The sequence below is a fragment of the Callorhinus ursinus genome, unplaced genomic scaffold (assembly GCF_003265705.2).
Source record: "Callorhinus ursinus isolate GAN/ISIS: 27379988/994484 unplaced genomic scaffold, GSC_fseal_2.0 scaffold11, whole genome shotgun sequence".
Lineage (NCBI taxonomy): Eukaryota > Metazoa > Chordata > Mammalia > Carnivora > Otariidae > Callorhinus > Callorhinus ursinus.
In genome coordinates this window covers 1,910,624-1,933,899 of record NW_027397073.1, presented here as the reverse complement: position 1 = coordinate 1,933,899, position 23,276 = coordinate 1,910,624, and the positions used below count along the sequence as shown (strand labels likewise).

The 23,276-nt window shown below is 47.5% G+C and overlaps 1 protein-coding gene and 1 long non-coding RNA gene across 11 annotated transcripts in view; one reads left to right on the top strand and one right to left on the bottom strand.

The window, feature by feature from the left end:
* The window catches only part of ZNF516 (zinc finger protein 516), a 116,240-nt gene extending 93,041 nt beyond the window's left edge, over window positions 1–23,199 (bottom strand). For 3 of the 10 annotated variants that reach the window (XM_025886409.2, XM_073898023.1, XM_073898024.1), the window contains exon 1: window positions 19,438–19,542. The gene's annotated coding sequence lies outside the window, so the exon portion shown is untranslated. The other 7 variants (XM_073898016.1, XM_025886410.2, XM_073898020.1 and 4 more) reach the window with 7 other exon arrangements.
* On the top strand, window positions 18,973–21,079 carry LOC141373703 (uncharacterized). The gene is made up of 2 exons (XR_012379949.1): window positions 18,973–19,111; window positions 20,661–21,079. It is a non-coding gene; the product is annotated as an uncharacterized lncRNA (long non-coding RNA).
* Window positions 23,200–23,276: the final 77 nt, after the last annotated feature.

Sequence of the window (23,276 nt, the reverse complement as noted above, 5' to 3'; positions counted from 1 at the left end):
TGATAAACCCTACGTACCGCTGGGCCTATCCTGCCCTGGAAAATGTTTCCACGAAGCTCAAGAAGCCTGGTTTCAGAAATTCCCTCTATTTTCCCGACTTCTCTGAGCAGTATCCTTCTTTAAAAGTATTTCTGGGGCGCCTGGGTGGCTCAGTTGGTTAAGCGACTGCCTTCGGCTCAGGTCATGATCCTGGAGTCCCGGGATCGAGTCCCACGTCGGGCTCCCTGCTCGGCGGGGAGTCTGCTTCTCCCTCTGACCCTCCCCCCTCTCATGCTCTCTCTCTCTCTCTCTCAAATAAATAAAATCTTTAAAAAATATATAAATTAAAAAAATAAATAAAAGTATTTCTGTAAGCTGATTAATTAAAAGACACCTTTCTGAAGCTGTATCCCACCCACATCAAAGATTAACAATTTACATGATTCCTAATCCATCTACTGGCCAGAAGAAATAAGAAACAGGAAAAAGAATACTATTAAAAACTCTTATTAAAGAAAAAGCAGAATGGACAACGTATTCTCAGTCCACATACTATTACAATTCACCAAATCCTCAACCCTCAGGACTCGGAAGGAAGGAGTGCGCGGCCGCCACCCAGGGCCGTAACGAGGTTGGGCTGCGCCTCTCCCATCACTTCTGGCCGCAGCTCTCCAGGGACCTTACTCCCATGCCCCAGGACTGGATGTGTGGCCTCCGGCGTGTCATCTGAATCTGTGGCCCATACTGTTTCCGCGGGGAAATGAGTACCTGGTAACGGGCAGCCTGCAAGGCTTTCCTGGCTGGACAGCCAGTTCCGTGGGGGCGCAGGCCAGGCCTTGCTGGCCCCCAGACCTCTTCCCAACAGCTCAGTGGCCTCTTCTCTCTCATGGGATAGAATTTGACAGGAGATCCCCAAGCCCACCAGGGCTCCCCTGAGTCCTGGTCCAGCACCCGGCAGCCCTGACAGGCTTTGGAAGGTGGACTGTAACCCCTGTCCAGGAGAGGCCTCTGCCCCCAGCCCAGGACCCCAGGCCTGCGTCTCCCAGCCCCACACCCACCACATCTACGGAGCCCACATCTCCGCCCATGGCCTCCTCCCACAGGGCCACCTACCTAGTGAGGGCATCACTGTCCCTACAGATGCACATGGAGATCCAAGGTGCACCCGGGCCTCTCCCAGTCTCACAGTATCTGGTTCGTGGCCAGCTCCCCAGGATTTCACCTTCCAATGGGAACCACTCACTTTCGGCCCCTCTTCCCCGCCTCTCGGCCTCTGGACTAGCCCCAAGCACTAGCCTCCTTGGATCATCTGCCCTGAACATGCCCCTTCTTCAGTCTCCGCACTGGGGAGCCCCCTGCAGCAGGCCACTAAGGGGTCATGCAGAACACACTCCGCCCACTGGGGACAGAGCCTCTAACATCCACTGCCTTTTGGACAGAGCACAAAGACTTCCAGATGATCCAGAGTCACGATTATTTGCCCACAATGACCTCTGAAACATTGCCCCTTGGCTACCTGCCATCGATCACACATGCACACACATGCATACAGACGCTGGCACACACCTGCACACATACACGTTTGCACATGCATACACATGCTTGCACACACCTGCACTCGTGCGCATGCATTTGTACACACATACACATGCTTGCACACCTGCACGCACATGCACATAGCATGTTTGCACGTGCATATACACATGCTTGCACACGTACGTGTTTGCGCGTGGTTGCACACGTACACGCATGCATACACACGTGCTTCCACACACATGCACGCCTCAAGGTTTCTGCAATACCAAATTTCTCCCGGGCTTGGTTCTCATCCAGCACCCCCTTCCCTGCTCAGGGATCTAGCGTCCTCACCAACATATCCTTTACAATCTACTTGGAAAGGCAACTGGGACAAATAAAAGATGACTCAAAGAACTCAGAAAAAATAAGAATGAAAGAAGTCTGACAATTATCACTACACCCAATAAGCACAGAAGTATAAATATAATCAAGCCTAAGTAACTGTGATCCACTCAGAAAATAAACATGTAATTCTTACATGTCTTGAAGTAAAATAATGTAAAAATAATAAATGAGCAACACTAGACTAAAACAACATCCCAAAAAGGAATTGCAAGAGCGACACGGGGAGAGGCAAGGAGGTGGAGAAAGGAGGAAGGTAACAGAAGTAACTCATTTCTTCATCTTTGCCAAAGAGGAAGTCAAATTATATGGTTACTGAACTTGATAAATTGAGAAACACGGGTTTAAGCAAAAGTTATAAATATAACCACCAGCATAACTAAAAACACTGGACTTTCTGCAGGCTTCCTTCTGACTTCAAGAATTAGAGGAAACATAATCCACAGATCAATGAACAGAAAATAAAGGGAAAAAGGAAGAAAGCATAAAGAAGATAAAACTTTTTTTTAATTAGGAAAGAGGACATCTGTTTCAGGAAAATTATAAACGGAAGAAATTTATTAAGGAAGACTCCACGATAGGGTGAAAAACAAAACTCTAACACGTACTCTCTAAAGAGACCCCGAAAACAAAGGGACGCACAACAAAAGTCAGGCATGGAGACAAACTACACCGGAAAAACACAAACAAGAGCAACACTGAAAACGAGAATGTCATTAAAAGTTTAATTCACGCCTTAAAAAGGCGCTACAGGGCGCCTGGGTGGCTCAGTCCTTAAGCGTCTGCCTTCGGCTCAGGTCGTGGTCCCGGGGTCCTGGGATCGAGTCCCGCATCGGGCTCCCTGCTCCGCGGGAGGCCTGCTTCTCCCTCGCCCACTCCCCCTGCTTGTGTTCCCTCTCTCGCTGTGTCTCTCTCTGTCAAATAAATAAATAAAATCTTAAAAAATAAAATAAAATAAAATAAAATAAAATAAAATAAAATAAATAAAAAGGCACTACATGGCACAAAAGTCATATTTATTAAGGGATAAAAAAAATCACAAAGATGATAGTGGTCTAAAAGCTGTAAGTCAAGTAACACAGAATAAAATACCTAAAACCCACATCCCAGTGAGTATATGGAAAGACCCGCAGGAGAAAATAGATGTGGGAGAGATGACGAAACTCTCCAAAACCCGGATTAGAAAGGAAAAATAATAGAGAACTTGAAGCGAAGAGGAAGGTGTATCTGCTCTGTAGGCTCAGCCTCCACACTCACCGCTCTGCTGGAGGAGCAACAGAGCACAGGGTGACCCCGTACCAGCACAAAGAAGGCCTCAAAGGGTTCCATCACTCAGAAGCATCGAGCTCATGAGCTCCAGAATGACACGGTACCACAACACCAAACACTAGCGAGTAAGAGCAAAACCAAACTAACAGAAGTTCAGCCATTTGGAAAATTTTAAAGTCTCTGTAACAACACCCATGGCAGGTACAATCAGAGCTCAAACCCAAAACCTCTCCTGAAACTAATCTGTGTCAAAATCCATGGGACACAAAGAAAGCTAAAAGTTTAGCTACAGCAATTAAAAATGAAGAAAATATACAAATGAAACACTCAATTCAAAAAGTAACCTCTTAAAGAAACCTCTTAAATTTGAATTTTAAAAAGTAGCAATAAGGAAAAACAAAACAGTAAAACTGATAAATAAAATCAGTAACTATCCTTTTGATAACCCCAGTGAAGGAGTTAAATGACTAGCCAACCTAATTTAGACATTTTAAAAGGGCAGGATTTGGGGGAATTGGGTGTAAGGACCAACAAAAGAATGAAAACTAAAATACTACAAAGTTTTTTAAAACTCTGGGTGAATACATTTGATAAGATGGATGAAAGAAATGCCTGATTTTCTAGTAAATGTTCAACATTTACTCAGGAGTCGACAGAAAAAGTAACCAGACCAATAATCATGTGAGAAATCAAAAGATCTGGGGGCGCCTGGGTGGCTCAGTAGGTTAAGCGTCTGCCTTCGGCTCGGGTCATGATCCCGGGGTCCTGGGATGGAGTCCCACGTGAGGTTCCCTGCTCAGGGGAGTGTCTGCTTCTCCCTCTCCCTCTGCCTGCCTCTCTGCCTACTTGTGCTCTCTCCCTAATAAATAAAATCTTTAAAAAAAAAAAAAAAGAAATCAAAAGATCTGTTATATTCCTCTAGCAACTCCAATGCAAAAAAATCAGTCAAATTCACACATCTTTTGAGAAACAACTCAGATGGGGGCTATTTCAATGCTGGTTGAGCAGAAGGAATTTACACAGAGTGCAAGCTATAAAAGAGATAAACAAAGATACTTGCAGCACAAAGCACAAGGCTACTGTCCTAATAAAGCAACAAAGTGTGGATAACCCGGTGGAAAAGTGACCAAGAAAATAAGCAGGCAATTCAAAGGAGAAATAAAATGATCAGCAAACATGAAGAAATGCTCAACATACTTAAATTCTTTAACACAAGATATTTACCTAATCAAGTTGGCCAAGACTTAAGACTGATAAGATCAAGGGCCAACAAAGAGAAAGCCATCACTCACACTGATGGAAAATGGCATTCTGATCTTTGCTGAGAAATTGGGACAATATCAATTAAAATGCCCCTTCTTGGGGAGCCTGGCTGGCTCATTCAGTAGAACATGCGACTCTTGGTCTTGGGGTTGTGAGTTCAAGCCCCACAGTGGGCACAGAGCTTACTGAAAAAAATAAAATGAAATGAAATGCCCCTCCTTGACCAAAATTCCACCCCAGGGAACTTATCCTAAAGAAATATTCCCCCAAGTACACAAAACTGTGTTATCAGAGAGGTTTGCTGCATCCTAGGAAAGAATGGGAGCAATGCAAATGTCCAGCAACAGGGGAGAGGACAGAGGAGGGGCAGTCTGCTCCAGCAGATGTCCAGCTGGTGGGGGCTGGCTGTCCCTTCTGGCTGCTCACAGCCACAGCCCATTCAGATGGGTCAGAGCTGGGCCACTCTGGGCGCTGGGCATTTGGAAATCAGTATGGTGTATGCAAAGAACTGCACTCTACACAACCTTTGAAAAGAGAAGGTTGTGACGTTACACAAAAAAAAAATGAGTTGAAGGGGTGCCTGGGTGGCTCAGTCGGTTAAATGCTGGACTCTTGATTTCGGCTCAGGTCATGATTTCAGGGTTGTGGGACCGAGCCCCAGGTTGGGCTCTGGGCTCAGCACAGAATCTGCTTGAGGATTCTCTCTCTCCCTCTCCCTCGGCCCCTCCCCCAGCTTGTGCACGTGCTCCCATGCTCTCTCTCTCTCTCAAATAGATAAATATTTTAAAAATTGAGTTGCAGGGGCGCCTGGGTGGCTCAGTCGTTAAGCGTCTGCCTTCAGCTCAGGTCATGGTCCCAGGTCCTGGGATCGAGCCCCGCATCGGGCTCCCTGCTCGGCAGGACGCCTGCTTCTTCCTCTCCCACTCCCCCTGCTTGTGTTCCCTCTCTTGCTGTGTCTTTCTCTGTCAAATAAATAAAATCTTTAAAAAAAAAAAAATGAGTTGCAGAAAAACTCACATATGGCCCATTTTAATGTTTTAAATTGAAGTTTATATATTAAAAATCTTAATACATTTATTAAGCTCATGTATTTCAATACCAAAGACAGTGATGGCCACACGGAAGGCACTCAATAAATAGTAACTGGCGTACAATAAAATTATATCTGCACTGTGAAATGGCTAACATATTCTTTTTTCTCAAAATCCAATTTCCTCTTTAAGTTGTAAATATCCTGAAGGCAAAAATGATGAAAACTTTGTAGTCTCCAAACTATGCATTTTGTATAATTATCTTCAAAGACATAGTTTAATTTGGGCAAGGAGAACACTACCCTACATTTCTGGCTCTAACTAAATTGCTCAATGCGTTGTGAGAAATCAAGTAATGTGTTACCTGCTGCGAATTCCACACCGCCCACCCCACGCCCCCTTCACAGCACTAAAGGGAAAGTATGCATCTTCATACCATTTTGTGGACCTCTATGTAACTTATTTAAATCTCTGTATATATCTTGGGCGCCTGGGCGGCTCAGTTGGTTGAGCGACTGCCTTCGGCTCAGGTCATGATCCTGGAGTCCTGGGATCGAGTCCCACATCGGGCTCCCTGCTCGGCAGGGAGTCTGCTTCTCCCTCTGACCCTCTTCCCTCTCGTGCTCTCTCTCTCTCATTCTCTCTCTCTCTCAAATAAATAAATAAAAAATCTTTTAAAAAAATAAAATAAAAAATAAATCTCTGTATATACCTTAAAAGCAAAGCGCTTATGTCTCTCTTCATCCCCTAATGCAAGAGACATAGTGTAAGATACTGGATACCAGTTGTCAATATTGAATTCTGTGTAATTAAATAATTAACATGTAGCTTCCTATTAATTCCCTGGAATAATGACATTTAGACCAAGGCATCGCGAGCAAAGGGACTTCTCCAGAAGAAACAAAATCAGCATCACAGGATTATGGAAAGGAACCACGCCTGCCCCCAGCTGCTACAGTCCCTGACAAATCAAAGTAAGATGTAGTCCCATATCCTTAGCTCCAACCTCAGACTTCTTAAAGTGAATTAAACAAAGTGACTTCCAAATAAATATAAAAGAAACTCTGCCCTCAGTGATTCCATGTAAGCCTACAGTTCTGTGTCTATTCACTAACCTCCAAAACCAGCCATGGTTCATCTGAGAAAGGGTGTTTTAATCAGAAGACCTTATCACGATCCTGAAATCCCATCCAACCCAGCAGATCCTCAGGCAAGAGAACACACATAAATTTCACATGACTGGGTAGAAACTGCCTAAGCTCTTGAGCCCCCGGATGCATGGCCAAGAGGGGTTGACCAGCTATGGAGGCTTTAATCGTTTTCAAGATAAGGGTCCACTTATAAAATCTAACTCACTGAGATGCATGTGGATTCGCAAAACCTTTAAAAGAATTTTAGGTCCGCACACTAGCAAATGGTGATCCTAACAGTGAAGACTTACATGTCTCCTGTGGGCGGAAATACCCCTGTGCCTAAATTTGCACACGCCCAAAGCACTCTTCTGCTGGCCGCCGAAGCAGAAACAGATAAATAGCACTTCCCATCACAGTGGAACACTGTAGACCTGGACTTTGTTATTCCACCTGAATGCTGATCGGTCTTATTTTTTTTTAAGGTATTAAGTTTTCTTAACATTGATACTGCTATTCACACGCAAGACAGTAAATAGAATCCTAGTGTGCCTCAACAACATTTAACTATCAAAAGAAGCATTTCTGTGATTGATAGGACAAGAAATGGAACTTGACCCTCAGTCAAAATAATAAACGCGCTGACCTGAAAGTCTGGACTTACAGGCAAGGAACAATAGGTAAGCCACAAAAAACAGGACCAGCCCCAGGATGACGAAGCAATTTAACTGTGCTTCACCTTGAAAATGTGACAAAACTGAATAAGCAAACCGAACAGCCATCTTAGGACACCTGGGGATAAACACCAGCTTAGCTCCGTCTCCTCACAACAAGGCAGGGTTTTGTGCCTACGTGTGGCACCTGGTAAGTACCCCAACATCCTCCTGCAACTTCACACTTGTCACCCCCCACCCCCCCAAAAAACAGCGGCCAGTCCTCACAGAACGGCTTGTGGTGAAGCCCCTGAGGGCGGGACGTCGTGGTCCTCTCGGTGCTCACCCGAACTCCCACCGCACAGGACACAGGAATCACTCCGAACAGACTGTCGGAAGGACTGACTGAAAACAGCGGGGAGCGTCTCACCCTCATCCCTTCAGAGAGAAGCAGCCTACAGAAGATCCCTTTGCTTTGAGCGAATGACTTCATTCTTCCGAGAAACAGATCTTCTGAACCATGCTTGTTACCCGTTTCAGAGGGAAATGTTCATTTTTATTATTATTAATGTTATTATATTTAAATGACCTATTTAAAAAGGACTAATTGAATATATTTGTTCCAGATCCATTCCGAAGGAAAAAAGTGTTGCCTCTCCGCGAGGCACTTTATCTTACCTTGGTAAGCTCTGGTGCAGAGCTCCAAGCGCACGGACTCCTACCCCATCAGGGGCTCGGGGGAGCAAAGGGGCCGACCCGACGGAGGCGGGGGGCGGCTGCAGAACCATCATCTTAGTGAAACAGCCGGCCCCTCCGCAGAAGCAGCATTTTGTCGATACGCTACCACTACAGCAATGAACGACAACATGATGACTCAGCTGGGGTCTCACTCCAGATGCACCATAAGCCCAAGCAGCGAATCCATGCCACATTTTATAAATCTGCTTTTTAAACTGTGGGATTAACAAGACTAAAATGTGGCAAATTATGATAAAACAGGTTTAAATCTTACGGGGCAATATAAATAATATCTACCTCATTGAATAAAGTAATTCTTATCTCTTTTCTAAAAAAAAGAAAAACAACAACAGAGGACGTTTTTTGATGTACAGAAAGTGGGAAGAACCAAGTCGCTCACATAGTTGATATGCTGGATGTAAAATTATCGCTAGAGGAGACAGAAAATGAACTCAAACCATGACGATCTTCCGTCTGTCTTCTGAAAGTCTCAGGGTAAGCAGGTTTATCTCTTATTTAGTCCACTCTGTGACTGGTGAGTCTCAACGGGAGCTGGGTCATGCACTGCACACCCCCCTTTGCTGGGCCTCGAGAAAGGCCAGCATCTCGTCCCACCTCACAGATGAAGAAGTGAAGGCATACCGAGGCTCTGTCACTGGCCACAAGTCACTTGCTGCCTCCCGCGGGACGTACCCCTCAGCCCCCAGCACCCCACCACCGCTATCTCTGGTTCCTGGCACAGGTCTTGAGAGTGATGACAAATGACCTTTCTTCCTTTCATGAAACTGCTAGGATTCGACAGAGACATTCCCAAAGCATCTTCCCTTAGTGTCCCTGCGGAAAAACAGCTGAGCTTTCAGAGTGACGATTTCTGACTCACCTCAGCAACTGGCCATGGTTTAGGGTGGGGCGGGTCATCTCACACCCCCTACAGCTGCACCATCCTATGGGGTAGCCAGCTAGGGCTAGTCCAAATGGGGATGAGCTGTGTTAAACACACGCCCGATTTCCAAGACTTGGTGTAAAAGCAGAACAAAAAATATCTCAGTAATAATGTTTATGTCATTCATATGTTCAAGTAACAATTTGTATAGATTGGGTTATATAAGACAAACTAACGTGATTTTCCCCATTTCTTTAACCTTTCTCATGTGGTTACTAGAAACTCTAAAATGACAGATGCACTATAATTCCATCAGGCAGCGCCGTCCGGGCCATGTCGGCACACTGCGGCCTGGGGGCCAAATCCTGCCCACCACCTGTTTTTGTATGGCTTGTGGGCTAAGAATGTTTTTTACATTCTTAAGCGGTTGGAAAAAAGCCAAAAGAAGAGTAACAATTTGTGACACATAAAATCATAGGAATGTCAAGTTTCAGTGTCCATAAATAAAGCTTCTTTATGTGCTGACTGGCCGTCTAGGGCTGTCTCCGCACTACAAGGCAGAGCAGCTACAGCAGAAAAGAGCTGGCTTGCAGAGCCCCAAATACTTACCATCTGGCCCTTCACAGGAAAAGTCTGCCGACCCCTGCCCTGCGGTCTTGTAAATACAGACCTCTAGTTTCCAAGCACCAGCCCCCAGGGGCTCCAGCGGCACCTCCCCTTCCGAAGCCGACCTGGGGAACAGGCAAGGGGAGCTCCACCAGCTGGCTGGAACCACTGGGGGCTGGTGCAGGAGCTTCCCTGCTTCGAATCCTCAGACCACCCTCTGAATTTCTCCTTCCTGATGGATGACTCAAAATCTTTGTCCTCAGAGCAGATAGGACGACATACTGAGTCTGCCAGGTTCTAAGTCCCCAAAGGCTCAGGCAGCTGGGTCCCATTCATGGGACCTACACCCTGGCTCCCAGCTTCTCTGCAGTGGTTCCTGGGTAACCCCAGCCATCTAGAAGGCAAAGGAGCTTGGAGGGTGGGGGGACTGGTCCTCCACAGAGTGATCTATCTCTACAGAGATACAATTCCAGATGGCTCAGACCAACCACACACTTTTTAAACAAGCATGAGGAAGGTTATAAACTCAAGGTGACCGCCCCAAAGAGGTCTACTGAGATAGCCCAGCTGTGGGGCTTTGACCAAGCCACCTGCGTGGGTCTCAGCATGCTCCTGGGGGAACAGGAGCTAAAAGGACTCCCTAGCTCCTGTTATGAATACCAAAGGACACCCATAAGGAATGTGTGCCACTCCCTTGCTCACCATGGGCCTGTGATCAATGTTTGTGGAAAGGAAATGAGCCTTAACAAAGCACTTATGAGCTATTTATTTGGGGGGCTGCTTATTCAGGCATTCACCAAATTTGATTCAAGTCTATAATAAGACATTAGTAATAAAAATTAAACTTCTAATATAATGGGAAACTGTAATATTCAGTAACTTGGATCATATTTTCATGGTGATTCAAAAAACAGCTCTCAGTGCTTTGGACTTTGTTATTATGCCACCGGTTCTCTGAAACAGCCACTACGAGAACAACCTTCCGAAAGTCACTCCGCATTGACCATAAGAATATCACCGAAGACACTGTCCACATTAAAAAAAAAAAAAAAAAAAAAAACCATACCCTCTATAAAAACAGCCAATATCAGAATCAACGTAAAAAAGTTTCCTTTAGTGTTTGTGCTAAAAGAGGCTCTCCTTCCACAGGAGAACCGATGAGTTTTGCCCTTGTCATCAATTCAACATATAAATGGCATGTTTCACTCCTAGTTTTAGTCACCAGAAAGCTCAGATTCTAAATTCTGGTTCAAGTATACCCACTGGAAAGACTGTTGTGATCTGGATATACAATCCTATTTTCCCCTGATTGAGGTCTATTATTTCATTTCCTTGTTCTTGATTTTTATTAATGTTTCACTATATATTTAACATGTGACCCAGGTACTCCTTGTCTTGTTTATGGAAGGAGATGCGTATAAACCAGCAAACTCTTACTGCCAACATATAAATAACAAGATTTCAATCACCAGATACTCAAACAAGCCTGCAAAAATCCTCACACAAGGGATGACGTCCATAAAGTAAAACACTGATCAAACAGATCTATGCAACTGAGTTTATGTTGGACGTAATGTATTATAAAAAATTCTAGAAAGGCAGCAAACTACCTAGGGTATAGTTTTTGGTAAATAACGAAAAGGTATTCAGTACTCTCTTCTTCAGAAAAGGAAAAACAGATTCTAAACTGGGGTCTCAACTTCCTGATTTTTCCTCTGAAGCGAAAACCTAGAACATCAGCCCTGTTTGCTCACCTGGAGAAAGCAAAAGCCGGTAGGCTTTCTGAGCAGCTCTTGCATAATGACGTAAAATCTGCGGCATCCTGGCCCAGCTCCCAAGTTAACCAAGGCTGGCGGACGGGAGGGAGACCTCTCCACAAACTGGTAATAGTCTGCCGGAGTCCATTTAGCAACCGGGAGCAGACCAGACACCAGCCAGCCAGGGCCACGGGCTGCCGTGTGTGGCCTGACGCCTCATCTGCCATCAGAGACAGGACAGGGAAATGAACGTCTCCCTGTGTTTGGCTCACTCCCGCGCCCAACTTCCTTTCTCTCGGTTGCCATGCTGCCCACACGCACCAAGGATGTGCTGAGGGCGAGGTGCTCCACGGCCTACCCCACACAGCCAGCAGCTCCCCCCGGACGTCTGTGGCCCTCGGCCCGTCTCTCAGAGCACCCACCATGCAGATGCCCGCTCCCCACCAGCACTCCTGCACTCCGTCTGCCGCAGTCTAGGACAGAATGCCCATGAGAAACCAGTGGTCTATCAACAACTATCATTTGTCTTCTCTGATCCCTTTCCCTGAAATTTTTGGTGGTTTCTTTTTTTTTTCTTTTAGGGTTTTCTACCCCATGCTGGTCATTTACTTTCTATAGTCACTGCCTCACAAAAAGGGATGTTATTATTGGTGCTACCACTGGGTTTCCCAAGAAAATCTATACCCTGGCCCCTTGCTGAGCTGGGAACTGTGCAAACAGCCACTGGGTGTTTGGTGACCTGGGCTTCCCTCCTTGTCTGAGCTCAGCAATGCTGCAGGAACCTTGGAATGGGACGACCCATCCAATTCTCACACTAACATGCTATCCCCACTGAAAGAGGCAAACATTTAGCCCATATTTTTTCTTCTCTTTGGGGCTAGCGCTGAGCATCAGAAGGTAAAATTGAAGTGGGGCAGTATACTATCCACAGTCCTAAATACCCCATCACTTGCCGGGTCTACACTCTGCAGCGCTAAATGAGCTCGCAATAAGGTCACCTTGAAAGTGGGCTTTCGTCTACCTCCCCTTGCTGTGTACCTCCAGCACGTATTGGGAACTGGGAATCCCGAAACCTGTTTGAGCTCTGCTCTATGGCCGTGGCCATGGCTGAACCACTAAATCCATCTGCGTTTCAGTTCCCATAAAATGTGAGGATCCACCCCAAACCACCTCCAAGTTTCCTATCAATTATAACACATATACAACCCTCAATATGAAACTTCTAAAACAAGCCCAAACAGAAATAACACAAATTTACAAAGAAAGGTAAATAGTCATGAAAGTAAACATTTTCCTTCACAGTCATTCTATAGAATTGATTTAACGTTCACGCTCCTAACCGAGATGGAAACCATACCCTGGAGTGAGGAGCCCCATGAATTCTGCGCCAGCCGAGAAGGTACAGCTTCATCAACCACCACCCCATAAGCTTCTAAAAGGTGCCTTTGTGGCCCAGAAGATCTACCACACTTTCCAAAATGGCCTATTATGTCCACAGACAGTCGGAAGACCTCACGGTATGACCGCCTGAAATGCACATGGACGACTGCCCTTCTACCGTTTGCAGCCAAACTCAAACACGGACTGTACATCATCTCCAACCAAATCCCAAATCCGAACTGCAGTAACCTCCTTTTTTAACCAATTCCTACAGACACTTAAAACTGAATAGCTGTTAGAAAAATTAACCTTCCTTCCCAAAGTTCAGAGTGTCAGCAGCCGTGATCTGTCATCAATCTAGAACAACAGAGAAGCCAATCTTCCTGTAAAACCATTAACAGATTCTGCTTTTCTGTCACCAGGGTAATTTACGGAGGCCAATTTTAATCCTGCCGCTAAACCACTAATCCCACGACTCCACAGAATTGTCCCCAAGTTTACGTTGCTATGGCAAGGACTTTTATGTGAGGAATTCACTTATTTACGACCAGTCATGTTTTTTAAGTTGGCTTTAGGACTAAGATCATCTTCCTCACCTCTTACTTTAAAAAGTAAAAAGCCATTTTTGGAATCAGGACGGCCCTTGAACACCTGGGCTGTGCTGTACTCATCAGAATAACACTAATGTAAATTACGTGTGGTGTTACTCAAAGGGACAAATTATCGTCATTATGCTAATGGTCACGCTAAAGACATGAAAAGCTTTGGTATGATGAATCTAAATCTGGTGGGAATATGATTATCAATGTGAATGATGATATTTTCTCAAACTGGCATAAAAATGTCCTCCCCGTGTCACTTGATAATGTCAATATAAATTATGCATCACCAAAAGCGGCACTCACGCTCGCGGCTGCAATGCTATGAGGTGACACCCAGGCCCGCCTTCCTGCCCACAGATGCCCTGCTCTGAAGCCGCACGTGCGCACGCGCGCGCGCACACACACACACACACACACACACACACACGGAGTATAAATGTGTTTACTTCTTCCCCTAAAACAGGGAAAAACAGTACGATGAAAGCTAACGAGACTGAACGAGAGGGGTACCGAGAGACGAGTTAGCTCCGGACGCTAACAATGGAAGCACAATCTTCATGCTGTTCCCTGTTCATAAATTCCCGGGATGTCGCCTAAGAAGCCACTCTGGTGAATTAAACGCAAGACTACCCAAAAATTCAAAAGCAGTATGTGTAAACAAATCACTAAGTGAAAGCATCTCTGTTCTGCCTCTAGATCATTCCAAAACAGCACCACAGAAATTTAAACTATGAAACAGGATTGTCCATCTATTCATTGATCCGACCATCCATTTAAAAAAAAAAAAAAAGCCAAGTCTTTAAGGGAGGGGAAAAAAAACACATTTTTTAGGTCTAGCTTAAAATCACTGAAATAATCAGGAACTAAACAGGGAGTTATCAGCCCACTTGCAACCCACAGAAGTTTTAACTACTCCCACTGGGCTCTGTATTTCCCTGAATTAACACAGTCAACACTTAATACGAAACTATTTTCCACAAAAATTATTTCAGGAAAGAAACAAGCGATACTTGCTCATTACCCTTTCACATCAATCGAACAGGAAGCTGCTAAAGCCACGAGCAGCCTCTCCACACCACTTTGGATGCATTCTTCACTGTACTAAATTTCAAAGAACATTCTCGAACGCTGAAATCAATCAATGCCTAACACCATGCCAAGTCAGCTTGAGCAATATAGGTTAAATAGTGCCATATGGCAAAGACAGACACATGTTGCCCTTTTCTGAAACAAAGGGGAAAATTCCTAAACAAATATCCTTTACTTTAACATGGGAAGAGCTGAAGACAGGGGTTTCCAAGTGTTACTAAATAATGCTGAAAATTCTATTTTAATCCTTAAGGACTATCTGGGAAAAACTACAGAGTTTTAACAGAGAACCTCATTTAAGAGTCTCTCTTTAACTATGTCCTGAAAGCTAACACCACATGTTAGCCTAAGCTCACCATCCCCTAAATGAGCAAGAAAATAACAGGACAGCTGTATCCAAAGGCTGAGCTGACATCAGCAACTCCCTAGGGTGTCAGATCCGCAAGAGACCAGTCTACCTGCTTCTGAAAGAATAACACGCCAGATTAATTTTGTCTTGAAATAAAATATATTAAAAAATCTCACCCTGTGTTCAGCACTCCACTGAGGAACTGTCTGAACTTCACAATCACATATAATACCTATCCCTGAAATTTCGATTAAACAACTTGATTAAATTCTTGACCAAATACACACACACACACACACACACACACACACACAAACACCCAGAAAGAAAAATATCTACCAGAATGAACTCATACTTGAAATAAACAGTAAAACGTATCTAAACCAATATAGTTTCTAAATGATTTATTTTTTCTATTCCCCGGGTGGTGTTTTATTCATTACTTTACATCTGTTTACATGTTTACGTTCTCAAAGTAGTTGCATTTCTAATTACTCCTGCTTTGTGATTTTCAGTACCAAAGGATTCGAAGAATAAATAAAGATCAGATCTTTTTGGAGAACTACTTTTAAGGAATGTTGAGAGCCACAAAATTACACTTCTTTACAATTCGAATGTATGCCGCTGGAAAACATCTCATTCTGGACATAAATATGACAACCAGCTCCAGCTTTGGAAAGAAAAGCTTCAGCTGTTCAAATCACGTGTAGCCAGATGCAAGGGATAAGGAATACACAAAACGGACAGTTGCAACTGCTAATTTTTACCAGTCTGTCTAAAATATACTGGATATACCTTAGTGGGGGGTACAAATTTCAAATACAAGCGATGCATTTATAGGGCCTGTATATGCATCCTCACGTAGCTATTAAAGTCATACCCCTAAAATAGTCCTCTGCGGAAGAAAATTAATTTTAAAATAAACATGCATTTTAAAGAACTGGATGAGACATTTTAAAATTCATAGTGGAAGTTTTTCTTTATTCTTCCCCTACGGTTAATTTTATTAGTAAATTCTTCATAAATAAACATTTGATGGGATTCCTTTCTTAAAATGGGTTTGTGACAAGTCACCAATACTCCTGAGGACTCTAAGATAGTCCCAGCTAGAGTCCGATGACAAAGAGGATGTCCCGTACCCCCCACCCGCCCCTAACTCACTCACTCTACTTTGTGAGAAAGGTGGGGAGGGGGGTCTCAACCCACTCCGGGCAGAGGTCACCCCTCCATCAGAGAGAAATGTCCCACCTCTCCCACCCCAAACTCCCTTATTTCTGGGACCAGTGAGAACGGAGGCCAAGGCCTGAATCCCAAAAATGCTGTTATTCACGTGGCCCTGAGACACATTCAGACCCGTAACAGGCTGCCGCCAACACGCTGCTGGCCGGTGGCCACCGGGTGGAAAGGCTGCAGTGAGAGCGCCAGGGGAAGGGCAGGAGGGAGAAGATGGTCTCAGTCACAGCCCTCGGCCCATGCCACCCGTTAGAGCCAAGCCAAGCACAAAGCAGGAGGTGAAGACTTGCTGGTACCCAAACTCCTGGGCCAGCTGAATGGCAGCCTACGGACACCTGCCTTCTAGACACTCCAGCCTGCTATCTACCCCCACAACATACAGGTAGATGCAGTCTGATCAGACCTCGGAACCAAACACGTCCGGACTCTGCACTTCACCTGAAAAATGCAAACCCATAAGGCATGGCACTTCCTCTCCACGGAGTCATGGTCTGGGAGCCAAAGTGACACAATCACTCTGCACGTTTGGACATCACTAATTCTGGAAGCAAGGGTCAAAGGTGCCAAGCGGTAAGCAATCCAGGAAGGTCTACGTACTGGCTGCTAGTTCAGTGGTCAGTTCAAGTACAAAGCAGGAGTCCACCGAGGGTCAGGGCAGCGCAGGCACACTCAGCTGGGCCAGGGTGTCGCACGGCCCCTAGCTCTCTCTGGACTTTGGTCAGGAAGGGGAGAGCTAATTAAACTTTTCCCACAGCCTCAGGAAATTTCGAGGGGGAGGGGTGAGGGCAGCAAAGAGATGCACTTCTGAAAGAACCACTTGATCCTGTCAGAAGAGCTCTATGCAAGCACTAAAATGTATAAACACAGGGCGTAAGATGTCTGCCTTTGAGGAAGGAATGTTACTTCTATATTCAAATATTTATAATGCAGATATGTAATCAAATGAATGTAACTTTCTTTTGCTTTCTTCCATTATGTCTCCTACTTCTGCTTCAGTCCATGCCCTTGAGAAAGTCTGGATGTCTCCAGCTAAATTTGGCCTTCAAACACTGACGAAAAAGTTCTGTTTCCTGCACCTTTAATACAGATGCTTTATTCAATTAGAAACCTAGTTGCAAGCAAAATACCACTTTTAATTATATAATTAACACTTGCCCTGTTCTCTGGGGTTGAAAATGGAATAAAACCCAAAATAGCGTCCTGTCTTGAACAGTGAAAACAAGCACATTATAAAAGGAAAGCGCAAGCATTTGGACAAGCTCTTTCGCGCTGGACGTAACCGTAACCAGCCTGTCTGTACTCCAGTCTCCTATTCCTAGGACATTAAGGTATAATGCCCTTGAAACTCTACACACAATCCCCAGCCAGACATAGAGCCACTCCCACAAAATGCCTGTTTAAAAGATTCCTTCTGGTAAATTACAAATAAAACCACTAGGTATCCTGGAAAATGAATACATAAAAATCCACAAAGACCCATTAAACGGAGTGCTGGTTTTTCAAGAACAGTCCATGACTAAACGCTACTCAACGTCCTCGGTCACATTACCACTTTTCCCTATTTGGTAAGACTGAAAACCATCTGGGAGAGCATAGCTCATTCTCAAGTATCCTCTAAAGAAGTCTCTTTTCTCTTCCACAGAATTGTTGCGACACAACATCCACATCAAATGGGTCACCTATAAAACTCAAATACCTCCATGTAGGAGCAGCTAAGGTAAATGAAGATAAAGTACAATTTATGGACATGGAAACAACATGCTTTTCCCATTGGCCAGCTTTCAAAAACATCTCTCATTCTCTTTCCTCCTGCGAGGTCTCTGGGACAACATCCTCCAAAGTTAAGACACACAGGACTTCAAAGTTCCAGGAAAACTTGAATCTCTCAGTTTCCAGTCAACTTTAAAGGTTGTTTACCAATAACAAGGGGATTAACACCAATGATGTAAACTCTACTCACCAGCGATGAATATCAGTCACACAAGGCCAAGTTCTTGATCTGGTATCTCTCAGTTATTAGGCCACTTGGGGAAGTGGACTCTGGCAAAAGCTTTCAGAAATAAAAATAAGCAAAACTCCTCTCTCTCCGCTGAACTCTACACCTACTACAAATGCTGCTTTGATGCTTTGTTTCATCTTAGAGAGGCATTCCCACTCTCTCTGGTTCCTTTTATTACACATCCCTCTGGACTATTTTTTTTAGAATGTTAATGTGCCCCCTATGTTTCAGTATATTCAAATTAGCTAATTTAAGAAAACAAAGTCCTCCTACTGAACTAAGAAAAATACTAGACCCATAGGCTTGAGGCTCAGCACCTCAACATTCTAAGTCCTTGTGGCTTGCGACTGCTTCTGGCTGGGCCCCTCCAAGATAGCATGGGAGCCTAGTGAAACCAAAGATGTCCTCCTCCGGTGACCAGCCCTCAGAGCCAGGCTCCAGGCCAGCTCAGGCAACTCGCTCCCCAATTCCTGCAAGAGGGGGAAGCTCCCAATCCTGCCCAGCAGAGGCATGTGGCATATTTAATTCTAGCGGGTTTGTGTAAACATAAATAGCACAGCTATTTTGACGCCACAATCAAAGAATGTAAGAGAAAATGAAGGAGGAAACAAACAAATGATAAAATGATGAAGTGAGCTTTTTTACGCAGCAGTAGAAAGTATCCTATCAAATAGCTGGCATGCCTAGTTCCTTAAAGGAGCACTTACATTCCTAAACCAAAATACTCCAATCATATTAATAGGGCGGCTTAAAAAATAATCTGGAGAGGATCCTGCTGGGGGACTATCCAGCCTTGCTTCCACTCTGGTCAGTACTTCAATGGCATTTTATTACACGGCCACAGGATGGAGAGCCACCAGTTTTTAAATCATCTTTAATCAGGACTGCAGACTTAACTGCAGGTTCATGAGGGAAATGCCTTCCGTGGCATGTTTAATTAAGACCACCGTCTAAAGTTCCTTTTGTGACTTGCTGTTGGGTCCCGCAGCCCCTGCCCTTTGTTACGCAGTGGACCCCGCTAGCAGGCCCGGCCCCACGCCCTCGGGCACATCTGGGCTTCCAGGAACAACCCCCCGCATCCACGCCGGCTGCTCGCCGCCGGGACGGGAAGAGGCCACGCAGGCAGGACGCCACACCCACGCGCGGCAGCCCCTCGCGGGGACGGCCTGCGGCCGCCCCAACACCGCCCACCCGCAGCCGCTCGCGGTGCCCCGGCCCGGACCAAATCAGGTGTGAATACTTATGTAATCGTCCTCCGGGGGCCACGCCTTTCCCACCGCCCCCCCTCCGCCAGAACAAAGTGAAGTTTAAAATAGAAACCAATTACCTGGCCTCAGCCGCGCCTTGGCCCCCGGAGCGCGGCCCGCGCCGCCACGCAGACCCCCGCCCCCCGGCCCCGCGGAGACACCCTCCCCCCCATCGCCGCCGGGGCCAGGCCCCCCCCCCCCCCGCCCCCGCCCCTTGCAGACCTCCGCCCCGGCCAGGCCCCCCACTCGCCGACCCCTCCCTCCCAGCGCGCTCCCTCCCCAGCTAGTGCCCCTCCGGCCCGCACGGACCCCCGCCTTTGTTACGGTGCGAAGTTGGGCCGTGGGTCCCCGTCTCTTTCACTTCTTGGGTTACAGTGCAGGCGAGTGACGTCCGCTCCACATGACGGGGGCGGGGGGCGGGCGCCGGGGGGCGGGGGCGCGGGTCGGGCCCTCCCCCACCTCTCGGCCCTGCCCGCCCCGCCCACAGCCCGCCCCCTGGCAACCCAGCAACAAGCGGCCACCGCCCCCGCCCCGGGGCGGGCAGGTAAATCCCCCCGCCCCCGCCCCGCCTCCGCCCCGCCTCCCCCAGCGGCGCCCCGGGCCCTGCGCCGCTCTCTAGGAGATACATAAATAGGAATGATTTAATCCCGCGACACCTCCCCCCTGCTGCCCATTCCTCACTCCGCGAGTTCCCTGACGTGGGGGCGGGGGGGGGGCGCAGAACCGGATCGAACTCGGGTTTGGGAGCCGAAAATGGCCGGAGCAGGAGGATCGGGGTGGGACACTCGCTTGTAACTGAGTTAGGTTCTTGCAGGGGGGTACGACGAAGGTCGCCTGGGGTCGCCCATGGACCCTCGGCGTAACCTTGGTGCGGCCCGGCAGATGGGCACACCGTGCGTGGGCGAGGGCGGGGCGCGGGGGTCCCTCCGAGGGGTCTCCCTAAAGGGGTCTCCGGAGGAGGGGTCACACGTGGGTCCCCAACCCGCCCAATGCAGCAGCAGCATCCATCCCGGAATGAAGCAGCACCGCGATTGAGATGCTACGTGACTGGGTCTGGTCCGTGCACGTCCACACACCACCCCTGATATTCCCGGGGAAGCTGGTGCCAGATTAGGCCGGTACGAAGCGTGGGGCGGCCCGTGACGCACTCCGCCCGTGAATGTGCCCATTGTGCGGTGCAGACCCAGCAGGCGCTCCGCACTCCTAAGTCGGGTGGGCAGAACTTTCACTGACCATGAGCGGGTCACATTCTAGAATTTGCCATGGACTAAGTATGAACTTTCAGTGACACAATAAAATATGAAGTTGTAAGGTTCATGCTGTCCTTCACTTTTCTACGGATTCACACCAATTTCAACAATCCCCGTTCTTTGTACGCTTTTGCGCCTGGTGAGTGGGCTCCGTCACCCGGACCACAAGCGCGCGAGGGCGTGCCCGCCTCGTGGGAACGAGCCGTAAGGAATCGCACATTTCGATTCCCCGGTTGCTGAGAAGCATAACCATATCTCTCCTCTTTTCTTCCCCTTCTGCAGGTTTCGACTTGAATCGGAAAGCACCTCTTAACGCCCATTCTTTGCAGGAGAACACTCGGAGGAGGCAGGGTCTCCATTTGGACTGCTGCGTACCCATCTAGCGGCCCAGACTCAGATAAAAGCGTGTCCACGTCTACAGCACAGAGCTGTGCACATCAGGAGCCTGCGGATGCGCGGGGCTAGTAGCACTTAACAGTGTGCATACACATGGGCGCATGCACGCGCGCGCGCGCACACACACTCACACTCCAAATTACCTCCGGGATGGAGAAAGCCGCTGCGGATTGGCCGACAGAGCCGTCACTCACACCCAGGGGGCAGGGAGACTTTGCAAGGCTGTTTCCTTTTTTTTTTTTTTTTTTCCTTCCCTCCCTACCGTTTCATTTAATGGTAAAACAACAGCAGAGCCCTGAAAGTTAGCCATCTGCGCGGAGAGTTTGCTTTCTTTAACGACGGGGGCGTCAGACAATATCCATTTAAATATATTTTGTACTTCCACAATGGATGAAAAGGGAAATTAGCAATCAGGGTGGGGGCGGAGAGGGAGCGAAGAGTGAGGAAGAGGGGGTCATCCGGAGGGGCGGACGCAGAGTGAAGAGTTGTTCTCAACGCCCAAAAAAGACTTTGACCTTTATTGATCTCGAAATTAAAAAATGTTTTTCACAGATCAGATTATAACAAATGCCAGTCCTAATTTGTGAACTCATTATTTTAATTTTATTATTTAAGCATGCGCCAGCAATCGTGTTTCCTTAAGAAAGAACTGACCTATTTTTGGCTGGAGATAAACGATCATGTTAACAGATGTTAATCTTGTAATCTGTTTTTCCTGTAAGCACTTTACATACCCGGGTTTCAGACCTTAAAAATAACATCTTTTCCAAAAAGACCTGACGTCACAATTCACTCCCTGAAAAATCACCCCCCCTCCAGTTTTCTTCCTCTGCAATGATTTCAAAGACATTAAATCTTTTTCACTTTATAAATGCTGATTTGTTCTGCCTCAACTCCCACAGGCTTCTATTTGCATTTCAAATTCCACAGGTTACACCAGTCGCCTTTTCAAAAAATGTAAACCAACAATGAAGCAGCAAATGGCTTTTTGTGCATCTGGATTAAATAAGGCACAGAATGAATATATTTAAAAAGAGGGCTGAGCAAGTTGATCTTTGCACACCCGGAGACCAAGTAATTCTTTATCAGTAAGCCAGCAGAATGAGTAAGATGCAGACACACCAACCCGAGAAGCCCCTGGTCTGATCCTCGTCTGCTGCGGGGAGCTTATTAACGCGGATAATAAATGGGGTTGACTTACAGACCCACATTTTCGGGTAAAAGGCTGGGTCTCTCTGGTCCCTAATTGCAAGGCTCCACTGGCTTCCCTGCCCACTACCACTGATTGTCACCCCACACCAACCTCCTCCATAAACCGCTGTTTTAAATTCCCAACTCCGCTGGCTTTTAACAAACTTATTCATAAAGTTTCTTTAAAACTTGACGAGGCGGTTTATTCTAAATACTGATCGTAACTATTCAGTACGTTAGTTCTCCCTGGAAATGGCAGACGAGGCGCTTTTCCAACCACCGCCCCCCCACCACCACCACCACTACCACACACGCCCCACAGCATTCTCCTTTTCTCCTATATACCCGGGTATATATCGCGATCAATACCTCCCCCACCCCCACTCCGACGCCCGCCAGGCTGCGTGCATCTGCGAGGAGTCCCTGCCACCCTGAGCCCTCTCCCTACCCCTCACGGTCACTGAGAGAACCTTCGCCCCCCACCCCCACCCGGCCCTAACTTCCCTTCCAGGCGCACTCACTTCTTTAATGTTAGGGTCACTTATACGCTCCCAGCTAATGGTCATGCAGCCAGGGGAGGGGGAGGCAAAACACCCCCCCACACACACACGCCAACACGTACTCGAGGCAGCAGCGCTCGGTGCCCACAGCATCGATCCCATCAGCCAAACCCTTAATAATTGAAGCGGCTCCTCGGGCCCCGCAGCCCCATCACCCACCTTCATTAGCCAGAGCGTTTTACTTTAAAGTAAGGCAATTTGCTCTTTGTCTCCTAATGGATGGAGAGCGCATCCGAGCTCCCCTCCTCCCGCGTCGCCTTTGACGAAGTGTACAAAGCCAGAGCCTCTTCCGCGCTCCCACCCGGCCCCCACCCCGCCCCTCCACTGCGGTAAAAACCACCTCCCAGCGCTCGCCTCGCCGCCCGAAGTTGCATCTTCCCTCTCCTGGAATTGCGGAGCTGAGCAACTACCCACAGGGAAGCCAAGCCGCCCTCCCCGCGCCCGGGAGCCCCTCCCCGCCCCCCACCCCCGCGGCGCACACCGGGGTCCCCCGCACGGCCAGGCCCGGGGCCCCGCGCCCCCGCCCCTTGCGGGCCCCGCGGCACCCCCCCCCCAACACCCTGGCCCCTACCTTGGCGGGAGGCGGCAGGCCCGGGGAGGAGGACGCGCACGCCCCGCGCCTCTGAAGGTGAAGCCGAGCGCCCGAGGCGCGGAGCCGAGCGCTGCACTAGACCGACCGCGCCAGCTGCGCCCGGGCGCGGGGGACGCGCGAGGGCGCGCGGGGCCCGCCACGCGCCCGGCCCCCTCCCCG